This window comes from Pelodiscus sinensis, chromosome Z, assembly GCF_052426305.1.
Source record: "Pelodiscus sinensis isolate ZL-2025 chromosome Z, ASM5242630v1, whole genome shotgun sequence".
Classification (NCBI taxonomy): Eukaryota; Metazoa; Chordata; order Testudines; family Trionychidae; genus Pelodiscus; species Pelodiscus sinensis.
The window spans coordinates 14,644,154-14,656,637 of NC_143085.1; the positions used below are offsets into that span (position 1 = coordinate 14,644,154).

The following is a 12,484-nucleotide window of genomic DNA, read 5'->3' on the forward strand; positions in this document are numbered from 1 at the left end:
TAATGAATAGTAGAGCAGACTTGCTGCTGGTTTCTTCATTCTAATCTTTCTTTTGTATTATCCTCCCTGCCCCTATTCTCTTAGGTGCATAGGAACATGGGGAATCCAGAATTCTAAAAGTGGTGAGAAATCTTAATCTGTCTTTTCCTCTGTAAAGAAGATGGGTGGTAATTTTTACTGATTTTTGGGTCCAAGTGTAGTCTCAGAATGGTCTGTTTTGAGGAGAAGATAGGTGGCTTTTTTTTAAGTGTGCTTGTGCGCATGATAATAGTTAATCCTGGCCTTTCAGAATAGAACGTATGTTTTTCCATTGTTATGGCCTAGAACATTTTTCTTGCCCCATTTTTCTTTATTTTTTTAAAGCAGTACATACAACACTTTTTATCTTTAAAGACTGGTGGCTGGAGAAATAGTGAAATGGTGATGTCCCAAGAATTAAGAGCGAAAGTTCTTTAAAAGATGGGAAGAGATTTCTTTTTTTAGTGTAATTTAAATTTTGAAATGTGTTAATTCCCATTAAAATTCAGTTTCTAGTGTGAGCTAATTTTATAGCATGCAAAACTTTGGTGAAAACCTAAATGAGCCTTTTGGTAAACATGTCTCACTATTAAATGGAGATCGTACACATAGCTCAGATTTTCCTTTCAGCCATTATGACAAACAAATTACACAATCTACCTGGAAAACAAGTTGCTAAAGGTTTTCAAGCAGTTTTCCAGTCACTTCAGTAGGAAGACAAGTGACTAATTGGAAGCCAAAGACAGCCCAGTCTGTATCTGTAAGAACTGGGCTACCTAATTAAACCTGCCTGGTGAGTTGAATTGCATTAGACCAGGAGTGGCCAACCAGTCAGAGACGAAGAGCCAAAATAACTGTGGATAGAGTGCAAAGAGCCACGTATTTTTATATTTATTTTTATATATCTATATATAGATAGATATAGTACACAAAAATGTAGTGATAAAAATAACATTACAGGACATTTTGGACAAAAACCAATAGAAAAGTCTCTAGTCACTTAAAAATTCATGGCTAGTCCATAGATCTTCAGAGAACTTGACAAGGAACAAACATCAAATAAAAAAAAACACTCTTTAAAAATACAGTAATATTCTCACACTAAAAATAAGCATTGCCACCAAGTATTTTAAATTTAACACTACTGCCCTATTATGTCATGTAAGGTTTTTTTTAATTAAACTGAACTGAGATGTAAATTAGCATAATTTGAAGTGCCTGTTTCACTCCAGCTTTTGACTCTTTTGTATGGTTTCCTCTTTTTTCCCCCTCTCCCGCCTGGAATTTAAATATGACGTCTGTGTTGGCTGCCTTATTCTGCATCCAAGAAGTCTTTGAATTTAAGGTGCTTCAGCCCCCTCCCCTGCTCTAACTCAATGCCCTCTCCCTCCCGCAGAGCCAGGCATCCCAGCCCCACTACTCTAACCCAATATGCCTCCTCTCCCCCAGAATCAGGCACCCCCCAGTCCCTCCTCACTCTAACCTAATGCCTGGGTCTCACCGGAGCCACCACTGCTGCCATAGCCATTCCCTTCTCCCTCCAGGCGCTGGGGCAGATGAATAGAGCGGCCAGCCATGAGCAGTCCAGGCGCATGGCTCCAAACTAGCAAGAGCTGCATTTCTTTGAGCAAAGAACTGCATGCAGCTCGAGAGTCGCAGGTTGGCCAACTCTGTATTAGACTAACATTGGATGTGAAAGCTTTTGTTAATGTTTTGAACTGATTAATGCTCCAAGAATTAAGTTTCTCAAATCTCCAATTTCCTCTTTTGCCTTTGTAAAACACGTTGATCTTTGAGTATAAAAATAAGAAATTTTGTGGGGTCATACTCTTTGGAACTTCACACATTCACAAACAAAAATAAGAAGGCTCAACAGAAGCATGAAGAGGTACAAATTCCTGGTGAAAATTTGAGACAAGATAGGTGAGGAAATATGTTTTACTGGACCAACTTTGGGGGAAAAAAAGCATTCAAGCTTAAACAAAGCTATTCTAGTCTTGGAAACATACTAAGACTGTTACACCTCAGTGCAAGGTAAGACATTGTTTATTGTAAGTAGCACATATTCCAAGGGACTGTTCAAGGTGAAGTGGCCTGTTAATATTCCTCTTGTTGTTCTATAGTCTGTTTCCCTTATCTGCATTCGTTCATAATACTAGCAGACACTCACTGTTCCCTTGAGCAAAAATCGCAGAAAACATCTCTGATATCTTTTCTTTTAGCTGGGATTATTGATACATTTCCTGGAGGAACCTTCTTATTGATGGAAAGAACAGGGACTGAAGGGATCTACAAGACCATATCTTAGAGCATCAATTTAGTCTTTTATAATGCATCTGAGAGGGATCACTATGAAGCTATAGATAATTTCTTGAACTTTTGATAAACTCTTGCTATTATAGAACAGGTCATCTATTTACTCTCTTGGAAATATGTAAGAGGAAATATTCTGAAAAGGTCTGTTGCAAGGATCATTAGTTCAACTATAGCATTCCTAAAGGGTGAGGAAGCTCATTGAAAGAGATATCCAGAAGATAATTGCCTATGTCCTTGAAATCAATAATTCCTGGTTGTTTTTATGAGCAATCATTATGATAAAACCCTATATTGATAATATCCATTCACGTAGAAAAATGGATATGTTTATCCTGTAAGGAACATTTGTCCCGAACTCTTTAAGATATTTAGACTCCTAACTTATGTTGCAATAAATGGGAGTTAATACCCTAAATACCTTATAGCATTTAAGTTTTCTAATTAAATAGGGAGAAATGGGCTATGTCTAGACTAGCATGATTTTCCACAAATGCTTTTAACGGAAAAGTTTTCCATTAAAAGCATTTGCGGAAAAGCGCGTCTAGATTGGCACGGAGGCTTTTCTGCAAAAAAGCTCCAATCGCCATTTTCACTATCGGGGCTTTTTTGCGCAAAACAAATCTGAGCTGTCTACACTGGCCCTTTTGCATAAAAGCTTTGCGCAAAAGGACTTTTGCCCGAACGGGAGCAGCATAGTATTTCCGCCAGAAGCACTGATTTCAGACGGTAGGAAGTCAGTGTTCTTGCGGAAATTCAAACGGCCAGTGTAGACAGCTGGGAAGTTTTTCTGCAAAAGCAGCTGCTATTTATTGCACAGCCATAGAGTCCTGCAAATCCATGGCTATCTGCATCTGTGGTCTATAATGGCAGTACATATGGAAGGGAAGACCAACATAGTAGCAGACTAATTAAGAAGGAGGACTATAATGTAACGTAAGTATCTCAGCACACCACTGATAAATCTGGTAGTAATGCAGTAGGAGAAATCTTAGGTGGACTTATTTGAATCAAAAGAAATGTCACATTTTCATAAGGACAAGTTATCACCTGAAAAGGTCATGACAACTTAGTACTTCATCAGAACCTGATCTTTCTCAAGATGACTGCATGGTTGTTGAAACAGAGTGGAGAAAAAGCAAGATTATTTTGATTTGCATAATAGTTTTCTATAAACAAAGCCATTGTCTGTCTACTATGCCAGAATATAGTAGAATTTGGAAGTTTTGTTTTTCTGCAATGAAAACAAGCCTGGTTGCTGTCAGATCAGTTATCAAGCTGATAATTTTATATGAAGAATTCAAAGGGGGCCTCGGTACTGGTTCTGTTAAAAGTTCACTGGTTGAATGTTGGTCTTGAACGTACAAGGAAAACAAAGTTGAGCAAAGATCCCCATGTGAAGCATTTCTGAAAGACAAACAATAAAAGACTTCAAAAGATTTTTAAGTGATCTTCTTGGATGCTTAATTTTTGTTCTTAATCCTCATGGTATAATTTGAGCTAATCAGCTCAGTTTTTACTTCTTACTATCCAACCTGCCCTTTGTAATGCTCTTTGCTTGGGTATGCTTTGCTCTTGAAGTTGGTTGAACACCACTATTGTTTAAGAAAAAATTACAAGACAGTGATATGTATTTTCCCAGGAATCAGTACACATTTAAATTACTTCGGTGGAAGTTATTTGCATCTTGTGTGAGGAAAATAGGATCCCTGCTTTTTATCCCAGTGTGAATACAGAATTCAGTGCTTCCCAGGAATTAGTACTTCTTCGTCGAGTAGTGTCCCCGAGGGTGCTCCACTCGAGGTTCTGGGCTCGTCCCGGCACCACAAACCGGAGGAATTTTCACTAGCAGTAGCCCCCTACCGGACCGCGCATGCGCGAGTGCCCCTTCGCGCCTTTCATCTATGCGCGGTCCGGTCTTGTCAGTTTCTCTCCAACCGTCCACAGCCACAGACGGAGTTAGTTTAGGCTCCCTTCCCCTCTGAGGAGAAAGGGAAATTTTCCTAGTTATAGTTAGTTACTTAGGTAGTTATCTATTTTACTGTTTCTAGTTGTAGTTCCCTTCTTTTAAAAAAAAAAAAAAAAAGAAAAAAAAGCTGTTTTTTCTTCAGCGGCTGGTCAGTGCCTTCCTGACTGAAATTGACTAACAGACTAAATAACAAAAGACTCAAGGATGCCAGGATCACCTGGCTTCAAGAAGTGCCTCCAGTGCCAGGAGGCTATCCCCATCTCAGATGGACACTCCTGGTGTCTCAGATGTCTCGGGGACACTCATGTCCCAGCAAAGTGTAGCCACTGCGCGAAGATGACAGCTCGCACCAGAAAGGATCGGGAGCTGAGGTTGAGAGTCCTTTTGTTTATGTGGGAGAAAAAATCAAATCACTCCAATTGTGTCTAAGGGGGGACTGTGCAGGAAATCAAAACTCTCTAAAAGAAAACTGCTGTAAGGGTTAAAAGTTTTTCAGGCCTCTCTCCCTGTAACAGAGAGAAATGAAATTAACTCTAATCAAGACCCTTACAATGCCTCCTATCTCAAGTTCATGGATACTCCTAGTCTGTCACAATTTGTCATGTAAGCCCTTATCTTTGTCACAGTTTGCCTTGTAGACTTCTCCACTCAAGTTCTAATGTGGCTTTGTACTGTAAAACTTACTTCTAGCATTCCTGGTGTGAACAGAAACATCTCAGAGTACTTCTGCTGAGACTTTGATATGTTAAAGAAAACAATCAACTGAACTGTCTAAGCATTCTGTATAAAGGATCCCTAAACCTGTATCTCAGGGCTGCTTTCACTCTTGCAAGTGACAGCCTGCATGCATGCATCATAAAGTTTTTCCTTCTAGGTTTCTCTCCTGCCTCACTGATTTGACCTCCGGTCTCGGACCCTTCTGGGGGCTCTGTACCCCAGGGGAACGAGATTTCCCCCACATTTAACAAGGCTCTCCAAGCTCTGGAGGTCTCCAAGCCGCACTCTGCATCTACTGAGCACGCTGGGCAAGCCTGCAAGATCCACGGAACGCCGGGCGGCACCGCGGACAAGCCGGGGAGCTCTGGCTATGCGCCGAGACTCCCCGCGGGCAAGGGCTGTAGCTCTTCTGTCCCAACTGCAGCCTGCCCCAAAAGCTCCGCTCCGACACCCAAGAAGGGGTCGTGAGTGGAGTCGGTGCCGGCAACGGCTTTAACGGCCGTTGCGGAGCCGGCAAGAGAAGCACCAGGAGTTCCGGCACATGCGCGCCTGCAGCCAGCTGTGTCAGCACCCACAGCACCTTCCCTAGGTGCCGCTCCGGGCTCCTCGGTGCCGGGCATATCGGCACCAGATGCACCTCCGCTGCAGGAGTCTCTGCCAGCCCAGCCTCCTGCTTTCACATTCCCGGATGATCAAGCTGCACCGAGCCTTTACTCTGTCGACGTTCAAGTGGCAGAGGCTTCTTCACTGTCTGCTGTTATGCCACAAACACCTCCTCAGCCTGCCTGCAATGCCTTGGTGCCAACCAAAGCACAGCAAAAGTCTACAATAACGCTGGACAGTGTCATCTTCTCACCTGGACCTGATTCACCTACCTCGGCCCATGCTGATTGCCGTCGTCGTATTCACCGTTACACGACCTCCAGGGAACCCCTCTATAGGTCACCTCGTCATTCACTGCAATGTCGGTACTATCGGGATCACTACTCGTGGTCTCCTTCACGCTACTATAGGAGATCCCTTTCACCAAGATACCCAAGACGTACAGAGTGCCCTCGTCGGTATGACACAGAGAAGATACAGCCGTTCTCCCTGCCACAGCCGGAGGGATGACCGACGTTATCACGAGTGCTCTTCTCATTCATCTCACCGCAGAAGCTATTCGCAATCGCGGTCACCGCAATCTTCTCGGCATGAATCTCCGCACGGTCTAGACGAGTCTACTCCTTATGTTGCCCCATCATCCTCGGCTGGGGATTTGGATTCGCAATATCAGGAGCATAAGCAGGACCACACTCCTCTTCAGGGACAGCAGAGCCCTGATTCCCCAGCGCAGCGTTCCTCATCCTCGCCGGATGACGCAGTGATCCCTGCGGAGTTGTCTCCTACGGAGGACCACAAGTAGTTCCAGGAGCTCTTCAAGAGGGTTGCACAATCCCAGGACGTTCAGACCGTGGATGTGCAACAGAAACAACATCGGTTGCTTAAGAATCTACAACCTTCCCAAAAGTCAAAGCTCGCTTTTCCCTTTGACGCTATACTGGAGGTCACCAACGACATCTGGCAGACGCCGGCCACATCGCTACCAACTAATAAGTGGTCGGACAAGAAGTACTTCATCCCTCAGAAAGATACGGAGTTTCTGTTTACACATCCTCGGCCTAACTCCCTTGTTGTGGACGCGGCACAGCAAAGAACAAGATCGTCTCAGACCAAGAATCCCTCAAACAACAAGGAGGCCAAACGACTGGATATCTTGGGCAGGAAAGTATATTCCTCTGAGGATGTGTAACTTTGCGGCACAGCTAGCAAACCACGATTTCGATAACTATTCGAAACTGGTCCCTCTATTTGAGCACTTGTCGGATTCCAAACGTCAGATGCTCAAGGCAGTGATACAAGAGGGCTATACGGTCGCCCGAACAGCCTTGCAGATCACCCTTGACACTGCTGACGCAGCTGCTAGATCCACAGCTTCGGCCATAGTCATGCGTTGGGCGTTTTGGCTACACCAGGCCGCTGTCCCGAAGGAGTTGCAGGCCAAGGTGGAGGATTTGCCCTTCGATCGCAAGTCGCTATTTGCTCAGTCAACAGATCAGGTCTTCCACTCGGGCAAGGATACACGTACAACTTGGAGAAAGCTAGGGATGTACACCCACCCCCTACAAACATAGGAAATACATACCCTACAATAGGCAAAGACCATTCTCCTATGCGACGCCACGCGCCAGGCCATATGAGCAACAGAGGCCAAGACAACGGCCCCAGAAGCATCACCAGCAACCTAACAAGACGTCTGTCCAGCAGCAGGGCCGACAGCAGGTTTGATGGGTTGATCGAGGGACTTCGGACCACCCCGTTAACAGAGACTCGGGACATCACAAAAGGCGTATTCCATCATCGTCTCAGGCCTTATCAGCATCGTTGGGCTCTCATATCCACCGACCGGTGGGTTCACGATGTAATCACTTCAGGATATGTCATCCCCTTCACCTCTCTTCCCCCTCCCTCCACTCCTGCCCCGTCCCTTTTCAGAGACCCCTCTCACGAGACTCTTCTACATCAAGAGGTGTCGCGCCTTCTCATATTAGGGGCAGTGGAAAGGGTGCCGACACCCTTTTTGGGGAGAGGGTTCTACTCTTGCTATTTCCTCACCCAGAAGAAATCAGGGGGTTGGAGGCCTATCCTGGACCTACATCGGCTCAACCGTCATATGAGAAGGCAAAAATTCAAGATGGTCACGTTATCTTCGATCATCCCGGCTCTCAACAAAGGGGATTGGTTCGCGTCCCTCGATCTTCAGGACGCCTACTTCCATATAACGATACACCCGGCACACAGAAGATTCGTTCGGTTCACAGTGGGGTCCGACCACTATCAATATCGCGTGCTGCCTTTCGGACTATCGGCGGCCCCACGGGTTTTCTCCAAGACCCTGGCGGTAGTGGCGGCCTACCTGCGACGCCTCGATATTACAATCTTTCCATACCTGGACGATTGCCTGCTAAAGGCTTCCACACTCGACGAGGCTACGAGGGCAGTGTCTATAACTATCACTTTGTTCACAGCCCTCGGGCTCATAATCAATATCGAGAAGTCCTTCCTAACACCGACTCGCGACCTGGAGTTTATCGGAGCAAGACTCGACTCTAACCACGAGAGCATACTTGCCGGTAAAGAGGTTTCAACTCATACAGGACCTGGTACAATCAATATCAATTTCTCCAAAGTCCCGAATACTTACCTGTCTGCAGCTATTGGGACACATGGCAGCCACCACATATGTGGTTCCGCATGCCAGACTCCATACGCGAAGTCTTCAACATTGGCTGTTCACCGTGTACACGCCCCAGGTGCGCAGTACGAACAGGGTGGTTTCTCTGCCCAGTCAGGTGCAGACTTCCCTGACATGGTGGGACAACCCCAGCAACATGCTAACAGGGCTCCCCTTTCATGCCCGAAAACCATCTCTACAAATCACTATAGATGCCTTTCTGCTAGGCTGGGGCACCCACCTTCGGGAGCTCCGTGCGCAGGGTCTCTGGATGCCCCAGGAATCGCTACAGCATATAAATTTTCTCGAGCTAAGAGCAGTCTTCAAGGCCTGCAAGCACTTTCTGCCCATCATCCAAGGACACTCCATACAGATTCTCACCGACAACATATGCACGGTGTATTACATCAACAAGCGGGGGGGGGGGGTTCACGTTCCAGCTCCCTGTGTGCGGAGGCTGTGTGCCTGTGGAATTGGGCTATTCAACAAGGTATCACCATAACTGCAGCATACCTTCCTGGCAAGGACAATGTAATTGCTGATACTCTGAGCAGGCATTTCCTCTCACAGCACGAGTGGGAATTGCATCACAAAGTGCTCCGTGACATCTTCTTGCAATGGGGCTTTCCCAAGGTGGACTTGTGTCAAGTGGCGAAAAACAGGAAATGTCCTCAGTATTGCTCACGAGCAGACATTGGCACGGACTCTCTCGGGGATGCCTTCCTCCTGGACTGGGATCGCCACCAATTGCCATACGCCTTTCCTCCTCTTCCACTCATTCCAAGGGTTTTGGAGAAGATAGCACTGGGCGGCGCAACAGTGATTCTGATAACCAGATCTGCCTGGGCAAGAAAGGTGCTAACACAGCTGTCGAGAATGTCAGCGGCCTATCCACGACAACTACTGCAGCTGTCCAACTTGCTATCTCAGAAACACGGCACGATTCTTCACCCAGCCATCGACCGCATGCGCCTCACGGCATGGCTCCTAGTTGGCTCCAAGCTTCTGAACTCTCATGTTCCCAAGAAGTGAGACGCGTGTTGATTAACAGTAGGCGCAGTACAATGCGTAAATCCTATCTCTATAAATGGCGTCGTTTCCATTTGTGGTGCTTGGCAAGGGATCTTGACCCTCACTCATCGTCTATACAATAGATACTGGATTATGTGATGCATCTAAAGACGACGGGACTAACTATTTCTTCCCTAAGGGTGCATCTAGCGGCAATTTCAGCCTTCCGTCTTCCCATTGATGGTTATTCAGTGTTCGCCCACCCTATCACCAAAAGATTTCTGAAGGGGTTAGGCAACTTGTATCCGACCCACAGGATCCCACCAGAGCCTTGGGACTTGCCTCTAGTATTGAACACTCTGACTCGCACGCCCTTTGAGCCGCTTGCAACGTGTGGTCTACGGATGCTCACGATGAAAACTGTGTTTCTACTTGCCATCACATCGGTGCGTCGAGTAAGCGAATTAGCAGCTCTTTCCGCCGATCCGCCGTATACGCAATTCTTCAGTCATGCGGCAGTGCTGCGTGTCCAACCAGCGTTTTTGCCAAAGGTCAACTCTGCTTTCCATATAAATGAGCCCATAATTCTACCGACTTTCCACCCAAAGCCTCACTCCTCACTGGAAGAAGCACATCTACACACCCTAGATGTCAGGCGAGCACTGGCTTTTTACCTTGACAGAACTCGGGTCTTTAGGAAATCTCAGCGGCTTTTCCTTTCTACAGCCGAACGCTCCAAGGGCAAACTACTTTCTGCACACCGTATTTCCCGTTTGGTCGTTGCTTGCATCACACAATGTTACGCCTTGCACAACAAATCTCTTCCGAGTGGTCTTCGTGCTCATTCCACCCAGGGCATAGCAACATCCATTGCCTATCTTCACAGAGTACCATCGCAAGACATATGCCGTGCAGCAATCTGGTCGTACACCCTCACATTCGCTAAACACTATGCCCTTGCAAACATACTTACCTCTGATTCGAGGGTAGCTCAGGCTGTCTTGTCTACAGCCTGAAGGCGATAGGTCCAAAGCACTCATGTCACGTTGGACCACTGCTGTGTACTCACCTCGAGTGGAGCACCCTCGGGGACACTACTCAAAGAAAAGAGAGTTACTCACCCGGTGCAGTAACATCTGTTCTTCGAGATGTGTGTCCCCGTGGGTGCTCCACATCCCACCCTCCTCCCTGCTTCAGAGCTTCTATTTATGTCTTTCAGATGCTTCCGGTTGGGAGGAAACTGACAAGACCAGACTGCGCTCAGATGAAAGGCGCGAAGGGGCACTCGCGCATGCGTGGTCCGGTAGGGGGCTACTGCTAGTGAAAATTCCTCCGGTTTGCGGCGCCGGGACGAGCCCAGCACATCGAGTGGAGCACCCACGGGGACACACATCTCAAAGAACAGATGTTACTGCACTGGGTGAGTAACTCTCTTTTATCCACTACTATGGTTCATAAAAAAGAAAAATCTTGGCATAAAGTGAATGTCAAAAAACAGAAAAATTTTATCCTAAGTTGTTTGAAAAGCTGCTTTCTTTATTCTTAAAATCCTGGCTGGTGGGAGTAGGAGGAGAATTTTCCCAAATCTGCTATTACAAGAGTAAATATGCTGGATGGTAGGGATAGGGTCCAGAGTGACCTAGACAAATTGGAGGATTGGGCCAAAAGAAATCTGTCAAGGTTCAACAAGGACAAGTGCTAAGTCCTGCATTTTGCAGGCTGGAAACCAACTGGCAACAGTTTGGCAGAAATGGACCTGGAGGTTACAGTGGATGAGAAGTTGGATATGAGTTATCAGTGCACCCTTGTAACTAAAATGGCTAATGCCATATCGGAGTGCATAAGTAGGAGCATTGCCAACAGATCTAGAAAAGTGATTATTCTTCTTTATTTGGCACTAGTGAGGCCACATTTGGAGTATTGCGTCCAATTCTGGGCCTCCCATTACAGAAGGGATGTGGACACATTGGAGAGAGTCTAGCAGGCAGCAACAAAAATGATTAGAGGGCTGCAGAACATGACTTATGAAGAGAGGCTGATGGATTTATTCTACAAAAGAGGAGAGAAAGGAAGGATTTGATAGCAGCCTTCAACTACCCAAAGGGGGGTTCCAAAGAGGATGGAGAGAGAGTATTTCTCCTTGGTGAATATTAATAGAGAGGTAGCTGTGTTAGTCTGATCTTTCTAAAACTAAAGGAAAAACTAACAAGATGGTTTAATAGGTGATGAGCTTTTGTGGGCCAGACCCACTTACTCAGATCATATTCTGGAAGATTATTGGCAGGACTCGCCAAACCGTGGCGAGCCCTGCTCGCCAGCTGTGCTGTCCGGCGATCTGCACATGCCGGACTTCCGGGCTACAATCTACAATTTTATAACTTGTCAAGCCCTGATTATTGGCATGACCATATACAATGAAAAAAGTGAACACGTTATTAAACTGACAAATCAGATTTAGTACAGAACGTGGGGGGAGGGAGGGAAAGAGGGAATAGGTATTTGAGTAAATGAATGGCTAATCAGAGGTGTTAAGTGGGGAAGCTATCTTTGTAATGGTTACGGTAATTAGCATCTTTGTTAAGGCCCATTTGTAAAGTGTCAAATTTAAGCATGAAAGAAAGTTCTGAAGTTTCCCTCTGTAATCTGGTGTTAAAGTCTCTTTGAAGTAAGATGCATGTAGTAAGGTCGTTAAGACTATGTCCAGGTAGGTTAAAATGAAGAGCAACTGGTTTTTCCTTGTGAAGATGTCTGATTTGTGGGCATTAATTCTTTGGTGAAGTGTCTGAAGTCTGTCCAATATACATAGCAGAAGGACAATGTTGGCACATGATGGCATAAATTATATTTCTGGATGAACATGTGTTCTTGATCATATAACTGACATGGTTAGGTCCAGTGATAGTGTCACCAGGGTAAATATGTGGATAAAGCTGGCAACGGGGTTTGTTGCAAGGGAAAGTTCCAGAGTTAGTATGTCCTGTGGTTGTTGGTAAGAATCTTCCTGAGATTAGGTGGTTGTCTATAGGAGACTACTATGGGACTGTTCCCCAGAGCCTCGCAGAGTGTAGTATCCTGTTCCAGTATAGGTTGTAGGTTATTGATGATGCATTGGAGGGGTTTAAGTTGGAGGCTATAGGTGATGACAAGTGGTGTTGTATTGTTGGTTTTCTTGGGCCTATCTT

General features: G+C 45.7%; 1 protein-coding gene across 2 annotated transcripts in view; it reads left to right on the forward strand.

The window, feature by feature from the left end:
• YPEL1 (yippee like 1) overlaps positions 1–12,484 on the forward strand; it is a 54,248-nt gene that overhangs the window by 12,769 nt on the left and 28,995 nt on the right. The window contains exon 1 of one of the 2 annotated variants that reach the window (XR_012895971.2): positions 129–10,722. The exons of the other annotated variant lie outside the window; for it this stretch is intronic. The gene's annotated coding sequence lies outside the window, so the exon portion shown is untranslated. Of the gene's footprint in view, positions 1–128; positions 10,723–12,484 lie in introns of those variants that run through there. 2 annotated transcript variants of the gene reach the window in all.